Source organism: Lygodium microphyllum, chromosome 22, assembly GCF_053477565.2.
Source record: "Lygodium microphyllum isolate KBCC chromosome 22, Lygodium_microphyllum_v1.1.10, whole genome shotgun sequence".
Lineage (NCBI taxonomy): Eukaryota > Viridiplantae > Streptophyta > Polypodiopsida > Schizaeales > Lygodiaceae > Lygodium > Lygodium microphyllum.
In genome coordinates, this window is record NC_141156.1 from 93,957,597 (window position 1) to 93,966,712 (window position 9,116).

The following is a 9,116-nucleotide window of genomic DNA, read 5'->3' on the forward strand; positions in this document are numbered from 1 at the left end:
TATGTAATAATCTTGTGGGTTCAAGTACATTTTGCACTCGTCTTGAAACACCCTATTAGAGAATTTAGAAAATTTCCAAGTTTCAATTTCAAATAAGTGATAAATATTTGATCACATGGCTAAATCTTGATCCATATTTGAAAGTGGAATTTGGGAAGGTAGCTTAAATACCATTTAAGGTAGACTACTCCACTTTCTAGTATGACAATAATATTTGACCATGTGGTCAAATCATAAAAGCATTGGGGATTTCCAAATTGCATGGAAATTTCCAAATTTCCTAATATAGTGTTTTGATGACCATTGCACACTTAGCATATTATTCATTTGTAGAATAAAATTCAGCACATAGTGTTATATGTGGCAAGGCAGCTTGCTAACCTGCCACAATTCTTTTTCTCGGTAGCCATCGTTATTAGTATCACAAATTACTGAACGCATCACTTTTGGCGTCGCAATACGCGTTACAAAGCATCACTATTTTCATCGATATTTGCATCACAAAACTGATAAAAATTGCAATGCTAATAGCAATGCAAATACCAACACAACTAGCGACAGTTTTATGGAGATGCTAATACGGATGCATTTAGTGATGATGGGGGTAAATTTTTTAATGAACATTTTCATTGCTTTGAATGTCAGTATGAGGCCTGTATCTTATAGTGGCGTAAGTGTTGCTAAATCTTGGCCTGGATTATAACAACTTCCATGTATGTGTCAATATTGTGTACTCTTTCAAGGAGAATACAAGTCCATGAAAATGTTTGAAGTGTGATGCTCACAAGTATCACTAAGACCTATAGGAACAAACCATCCCTCAGAAGGTTCTTAGACACTTTTCACTTATATTGTGCATTTGTCGAATGTTTTGCACATGAAAAATGGCCAATTTGACAATGTGGCATGTGGAAAATAGGTCCACAAATGGAATCGAATGAATACTGGTAGACTTGGGAGTCTGGGTCACATTGAGTCTACCTTTCTAAGCTTTCTATGGGACCCAAGAAATATTTGGCTTGTTCTTGCTATGGATAGACCTAAATGGAGGAGGACTAGACAATGCAAAGGTCATGTGAGGCAACATAGTAATAGGTGTCATGTACGTTCATGGGAAAATCCATATTCAGTACCTATAGTAATGGCATGTGGGGTAAAATTGACATTGAAAATAATACAAACACTGCACTATCAAAGATATTCAACCCAAACTTACTTTTGGTCTAGGACACAAAGCAAAAAAACTCTAATAAAGCTTCTTAAACAAGAGTATAATCATTGGAACGCTTGATTTGAATAGACCTCCCTCTCAAAATATACCAATTTCTACATAAGGACTATTATCCTCTTTGCAACAACATGAAATAAGCAATAGTAGTGAAAGATGATTGCAATGAATGTGTAAAATTTAACAAAATCTTCAGAATGAACACACATAGCATCTTCATACTCATTAGGGCCACCTAAACTGAAAAAATAGTTATCAAAGTGAAAATGGTGTGAATGTATATATTCAATAAATATACAGGCAGCAATCAAAGAACTTTAAAGATTCCAAACAAGCCATGTCAATTGTTTTGACAATAGTCAAATAACCCTCCAACTCAAAGATGGCAACTACTTTAGGATAAGAAACACAATAGTCTTCACAATAACATGAAAAAAAAAATATTGCTATATGTTTGCAATGAAGTGTTAGATTACAATTTATATTCATACTAACTATGCATTTACACCTACATATTCAAAAGGACTGGTAAAACTGAAAAAACAATTATCAAAGTGTTCAGCCAATATTCATAATGTTCAAAACATGATGTAGCAATAAGAGTCGTCTTACTATACACAAGCACAAGAGGAAAATTCTCGGGTAAGTTACTAATGAATATATGTATGCATCATGTGGGTTCAAAATACGATATTTTTAAAATACCATTTTATACATTTTTTACATACATAAGGGTGTAATATAAATGGGTTATTTACAGATTGAATAGACAAGGGTTATGTTTTATTTAGGAAAAATTCATAGATAAGGATATTTATAGATAGGCCTTGAACACACGTGATGTAGAGGATATAAATATAGTAACTTCCCCAAGGGAAAATTAAAAAAGAACACCCTAAGAACTATGCATTAGTGTAAATATTATGCATTGAGTAATGGCTTTTCAAAGTAATGTTATATTGATTTAGAAATGTGAAAGTATGACAATCTGCTTAATAGCATAGAAGCTCATAAGAATACAAAATACACAAGTTTGTCAAAGATGGTTCCTTATTCTTTAAAGAAGAAAATTAAAAAATACAATGAGTATATCAGGAGCACAATTACTCAATTGTACATGCAAGAGAGGTTGCTATTAGTATAATGGCTAGTTGTAATTAAGTACTATAAAGTAGCTTTAGGGGATTTGAATCGCTTTACAAGCTTGAAATACTTATATTTTGCTCTTCTACATACCATTAATGTAAATTTCTCAGTGTATTTTAAAACCTTGACTTGGAGCCAAATTTCATCATGGAGTGGGGCTCGACTTAAAGACAATTTTCATGGAGTGGAGTCGAAAGCATTAACCAATTGGAAAACCATACCTAATGCAAGAAATCTGTATGAAGGTATGACACGTTGCATACACTGTAGAAAGCACAAGCTCTCTTCCACACCTTGAGACAAACTAAGAATAATTTTTTGTTAGTGAATGAATGTGTTGGTTTGCATAGATAAGATAGGACTATTACGACATCTTGAACATTGCAATGCCTATTAGTAAACAAAAGCGGCATGTTGCATGTACATTAGGTGGCTAGTGCATTTTGTAAGTTTGATCATATCAATCTTCATATATTACAGTTAAGAAATTTTAGGCACTCTTAGAGCTTGTTATATAAATCTTCTTATATTACCATTAAAAACTTTTAGACACTCTTGCATCTTGTTATCCAATGCATACATTCCATGCACAAAAAGAAAACAGTATCACAAATTGTTTCAACTTCATGAGCAATAGATTTTTGCAAAGTTTGCAAATACATGTCAACAATAAGAGGTGGCACGATTTGAGTGGCATGTTTTGAGGAATTCAAGAGGTGCATAGAGCATGGGAAGGTCCTTAGATTATAGTAGTATTAAATTAAAAAAAGAAAGATCAATCTAAGGTGTTTGAGAAGTGCACCACTAGAAGGACATTCACCTCTCAACAAACACACTATCAAAATGTGATTGTAAGAAATTGTAACGTTCACATAAACATTTTTAAAAAAAAATGATAATACAAATTTTTTAATATATTCCCCTCCCCAGCCGACTGATGTGCTGGAAGGGGAGGGGAATAACAAGCAAGCAGAAGCTCCTCAGTGGGAGCTCGCTGGTGTGGGAGGCCATGCGTTGGGACACATAGGAGAGGGAGGATCCCCCTCCCTCCCCTATTTAAGAGAGGGATTGCTGCCGTGGAGAAAAAGGAGGAAGGGGCTGCCAAATCCCTGTGCTGCTGCCGTGAAAACGAAGGAGGGAAGGGCCGCCATTTTGAATCGTGAGGGAGAGGTGATGACACTCTGCAGCATCGCGAGGGGAGAAGAAGATCTAGTACGGCTCGTTGCTACTTCTGGGAGAGGGATGGATCACTGATGTCCGCCAAAGGCCAGCGTTGCCTTTGTTGTGGCTGCGCCAGCCATTAAAAATGCCAATACAGTGTTGAATCTCCCCACCACCATGTAAGAAGCTGTGGAAGCTTCTAAAGAGAAGCTTCTAAGGGGGGGCTAGTTAGTCCCCTTTCACCCCCGGGTTTTAAAACCCTTAAGCCCCCCTTTCACCCCCCCGGGTTTGAAAACCCCTTAAGCTCCCTTTCACCCCTCCCCCCCTGGGTTGAAAACCCCTTAAGCCCCTTTCACCCTCCCCAGGTTTTTGAATTCCCTTAAGCCCTGTCCTTATGGGCTTGAAACCCTTTTTATTACCCCTGTGCTTTAATGCTTACTTAGCCCACTTTTTTAGTGGATTCGAGATCACCCCCCCTCCATGTTTGTATAAATCCTTAAGCTCCCTTTTTCCTTGGAACCACACCCCTCGTGTATTAACCCTTAAACCCTTTCCTTGGGCATTTTAAACCACACCCCCGTGTTAATCCCTTAATCCCCTATCCCTTTTCCTTGGAACCACCCCTCTTTCCTCCGTGTTTAAACCTTCCCTAGCCCTCCCCTTGTGGCATATTGAAACCCCTTCCCTCCAAGTTTAACCTAAGGGTCATTCGACCTTACTTATAACCTTTACAATTACTATATTTCCTTGGAGTTCTCTCCCGCACCTTCTGCCTTTTCCATCTCTTTTCATTCCTCGTTTGAACGAGTCATTAAAAGGCCATTAAGCCTTCCCCATGGCTTTAATGGGTCTTAGTCATAAAAGATTCCGAAACACCCTTTCGAATTTCCCGACTTCAAGGAGGGAGCCTTCCAAAAAAAAAAACTACTTTCGACGGACGATGCAAGGGAGCGATGGTGGAATTCCAAAGAAGAGTTGTAAAGCTACTTCCACGTCGGAACGACCACAATTGCGATGCCTCCTAAGAAAGTCCAAGGCGTAGCCATGGGAGGGTCATCTCCCGGTATCCATGTGGATATCTCACCCCAAACCCTGGTTATCCTTCTTAATTTTTATTTGATATTGTTGTAATTCAAACATGCGAGGTTAATTATTAGAAATAGGATATATTTTTGTCCTAGTTGTTCATGACGAAGGAACTTAGACATCAATACTTTTAAATGAAACATGCAAATTAAGAAAGTATAAATATGTTTCTAGCGAATAGTTTATGCATTGAAATGAATTATAAGATTGGATTATTATCCATTGAAATAGTATACTTCGATTAGGCCTAGAAGTATAAACTGCATCTTGTACTATTAATCCATATCCTCCTTGCAATGAATCATCATGGAAAGTGCAAGCATGAAATGATTCTTACGATGCATAAACTCTAGGAAAATAGCGTTTGTTAACAGCATAAATTATCAAGTAAAAGGTTGCTTATTTAGCATGAATTTGGTTCCAAAATGTAGGAAGATTATTGGAATTAGCCTATCCTCAAATTGATAAAGTTTGGAATTGAAAATTCAATTTACCCATAGACAACAAATCATGTGGAAGTAATCTCAAAATTATCTTCTAGAGTTAACCAAATTGACATAAACTTAAAACACCTAAGCTGCGAAATACTCGGTGGGAATTAGTTAAATTCCAAGAAACGCCTATACCATAAATACTTGCCCACATTCACTGAATGTAGGGAGAGTGAATTGTAATTGTAAAAAGAACTAGGGGTTGTCCCTGAGAATCTTACAAAGATGAAGCTTGGAAACCCTAGGTCTAATGAGGTCAGCTTAAAGAACCTAAAACAGATTATTTGGTGACTCCATAGTCTCATAGCTCGAAGCAGCACTTGCGCAACAAGTACAGAATCATATGATCTTGTGATTGGATCATAAGGGAATGGCCAAGTTCCCGCAATGAAGTTGGCTTGTCCTTACTCAAGTTATCTTGCGAGAGGATGAGTAATCATCCTAATTTAATATCCTTCTTGAGTAGGGAAGATTGTTTGGAAACTATTGACCAATCGATAAACTTAAGGTTTGACCAAGTCAGGTTATTAGGATACGCCCTAACCCAGGATATAGGGGATCTTGCCAAGTTGCAAGTCATCCCAGATCGACTGCTCGATGCATTCGAAAGGAAGGATTCATTCCTTAGCAGTTTGCCAATAAAAACGATCAATGGAAATATTTGTGCTTGCTACAAATTTTAGAACATTGTTTGGCTTTGTTTGACCAATGAATTAAAAGATAAATGAATATCTATACTTCAGGTTGAAGGCCTGAAGGGAGAGGCAGCTTCAGTTACCCCCGACTGCCTGCCTGACCCTAACCAAGGGGGTTGTTGACCACGCCAGGAACGTGGACCGAACCCGCCGCAAGAGGTCTCTCCGTTGAGTGCTACTTGGAGCAGGAGGACGCTTGGGTGCCAGAAGGGGTTCTAGCTGTAAATCCCTCGCCTTCGAGGTCTTGCACAAGAGGCTAACGTGACTCGGGATTGGATCTCAAGGCCCGCATACTAGTCTACGGGCATAAACTTGGATTAGTGATCCCTGTGGATTGCTGGATAGCCTTTTGGCGGTTTGTGGATAAGCCTACAGGCTGGAATCTTTGTATTTCAAAGATAAATATGTTGACTTGTTAATAAGAAACTTGTCTGATATTGTTTTTTTAATGTCAAGTGATAAGATTACGTGAAGGAACCAGTGCTAACGGGTTAATTAAAGAAGCTGGCTATTACCTGTCCAACTAATGTGTTAGGTAATTAAACAACTAAAACAACCCGAGGAAAGTACGGAGGATGGACCATAGGTCCGTCCTACAGATGGGTGGTCCTGGTTGGCCGAGAACTTTTCTCAAATCACGATGAACAGCAGGAGGATCGTCAAAGAACACGAACAACAAAAATGTTGACCTAGAGTTATAATTAAAACTCATTTACGTTGTTTTAGGGGAATGGAATGGGACTATGCCTTATGGCAGAGAGGTTGAGCTTTGCATCCCTCTCGTTTCCCATTCTCCTTGAACCAAGTGTACCGTGAATCCGCTTCGGACCTAGCGCTTCTGCGTATAGTAGTTCTCTTGGGTCCAATGCTAGTTGCTGTTAGGAAATGACCAATTAGGAAAACTCTATTTCAAGACGATCCTAAGTGGGAACAGCCAGAATACTTCCGATACGTGGCAGACGCAAAAAGCCCTAGCTCGCAAACCCCATAACATTCCATGGAAGTGTCGGGCGGAGCTTTCTAGACATCCTTTCCGATGGACTGCTAAGACATGTCGTGGATGATACTAGTGGACACCTTGCAGTTGATATTAGAGCCGATGAACAATGGAATTGTTTTTATGAAATCTTAATAAGATGAAGTAAAGAAAATGTTGCTGTCCAAACATTTCCTTACCTTCAATGCTGTCTTGCAGGATTACGAAGCGTGGAACAAGTTCTTGGTATTTCGAGTCATGTTTATGGCTGCAATGCATTCTCCACTTTATAGACAAAGGGTTGGGATGATGAACATCTTGGAGTGATCTATAATCCATCACCTTTGTACATGGAATGAAGATGGACGGGTGCTTCAGGAATCTACTATATAGCCACCCACTGGTTTGCGTATCTACAACCCAACCTTAAGAGGATCAAGTGGTTGGAAGACCTGAAAGTAGTGAAGTTGTTCATTTTTGTAGAAGCTCACGTAAACTCAATGTTACATATTCAAGGTCAGAGGGTTGAGATGAACTCATATGTATATGAGGAAGTAACCCGTATAATCCCTGCCAACAGGATTAAAGGGTTGGGCTGCCATGAGATGTATGGATTCCAATGGAAAGGATATCCTGAACTTCCAATGATTTACTGATTCCTGAAGATCCATGACCCGAAACCATACTATTATACAGTTCCTGTAGATAAATGTAATACAACGTTGTTTTCCCCAAACTAAATATAACAGTTGGCCTATCATCGCAACAAATGTTGTATTTCGAAAGGGCTATGCCCATATAAATACAAATAAAGACTTCTTTTTATCAATGTCTGATTGTGCATAAGAGTTGATAAAAAGTTAAGTAGCTACATTGTTTACGTGATAGCTGAATTAAAGATGTAATATAAATCAATAACGATTATCGTATAATAATGTTAAAAAACCTTTATCCAGGCACAACCCCAGGTAGTACAAGTTCCTAATTTGCCTCGTACATCAAGTAGTGCTGTAATCCAGGAGAAGAACTTTCTTCTCAAGCAGATTAAGCCACCCGGGTTTGATGGGAGAGGTAGATTCCCTCAAGTTGATGCTGAAATTTGGATTGAATCCATGGAGGATTACTTCAAATTAGTCGATATTGCACCTGCCAATCAGGCTATGCTCGCCAAGCTAAAGCTCACCAACAAGGCCAGGCTTTGGTGGAAGCAATGGTGCAGGGATCAAGGGATCGCAGAGGGATCCGTTACCTGGGAGAAGTTGAAGAAAGCCGTGCAAGGAAGATATTTACCACCTGCTTATCGCACACAGAGAATGAATGAGTTCTACAAGCTAAAACAGTTTGGGCTCACGCTTGATGCATACTATTCTAAATTTGTCTCACTTCTTAAGTATGCACCGGAGATGGACATAACACAGCAGGTGTCCAAATTTTGTGCGGGTTTAAATCCACCAGTCAATACCCGTCTCGAATCTATGCATCCATCAGATCTTCAGGATGCACTCATTCGAGCAGCGCCTATAATTCAGGAGGTGCAGGCTAGACGAAGGGGTAACAAAGCTTGGTCTTATAATGACCCGAATAGAGGAGTATTCAAACCTCAAATGAAGAGAGTTCAAGGTCATAATCAGGGGCAAAGAAAGAAAGCAAGGACGAATAACATCAACAACTTTGTTCCTACTCAAAGTAATGGCCGAAACCTCCGTTGTTTCCACTGCAACGAACCCCGTCACTTCAAGAGGCAATGTCCTAAGCTCGGTGGAGGACATCGCCAAGCACCTTTCCAAGGAATAGGCGGTGGTCAACAAGCCACTACCCAAGGAAGAGGAAGAACCGCCTACATTTCCAATAGGCAAATGTGCGAAGAAGAAGAAGAAGAAGATCCGACCATGGAAGTAGAGTTTGAAAGAGCGACAGTCTATACCGCTCTACACAAGAAAGGGCCGAATCGCCAGTTCTCGGTAAAAGTTTCAAGATCTTGATTGATTGTGGCAGTACACATTCCTTCATCTCACCAACCTGTGCAAAAAGATTAGGAATAGCCACAATAGAAGCACCTACCCTGCTTGTGGAATTGGCAAATGGTCATAAGGTTACTTGTACCAGGTAAATTGCTAAGGTGGAATTCTTTCTGGGAGGAAAGAAGACTTCGTTCAAATTCAGAGTCATGAATTTAGGTATCCATGAGTGTCTAGTCGGAATGGATTGGCTTAAGCCTAACGACATCCACATTCATTGTGAAAAGGGTCAAGTTTCCTTTCGGAACTCTAAAAGGGAATTTGTCACAACTCAAGGTGAGGCTGGAGTGCCAAGAATCCAATTGGCCAAAGTAT